Below are 261 nucleotides of genomic sequence, written 5' to 3'. Positions count from 1 at the left end.
ACATGGTGGCACACTGAGAGAAGTGATCCCTCGTCGTGTCTCCTCTGTTATTGACCCATCGGTATCTCCTAACGATCTTGAATCTTCTTCTGCTGATTCCGTCGCCTCTACTGAACTGGAAGATTCCTTCGCTGGATGTGCTCCCCCGTCTGAACCTCAAGTATTATCGTATAAGGAGTCTCTTGCTCACCTGACTGACAATATGAATCTTGCTGCAAATGAAGCTCAGAAGCTCCCAGACATTTCCACCAACACTTTTGA

This window comes from Pichia membranifaciens (genome assembly GCF_001661235.1).
Source record: "Pichia membranifaciens NRRL Y-2026 unplaced genomic scaffold PICMEscaffold_1, whole genome shotgun sequence".
In the NCBI taxonomy this organism is placed as follows: Eukaryota; Fungi; Ascomycota; class Pichiomycetes; order Pichiales; family Pichiaceae; genus Pichia; species Pichia membranifaciens.
This window is presented reverse-complemented; position numbering follows the sequence as displayed.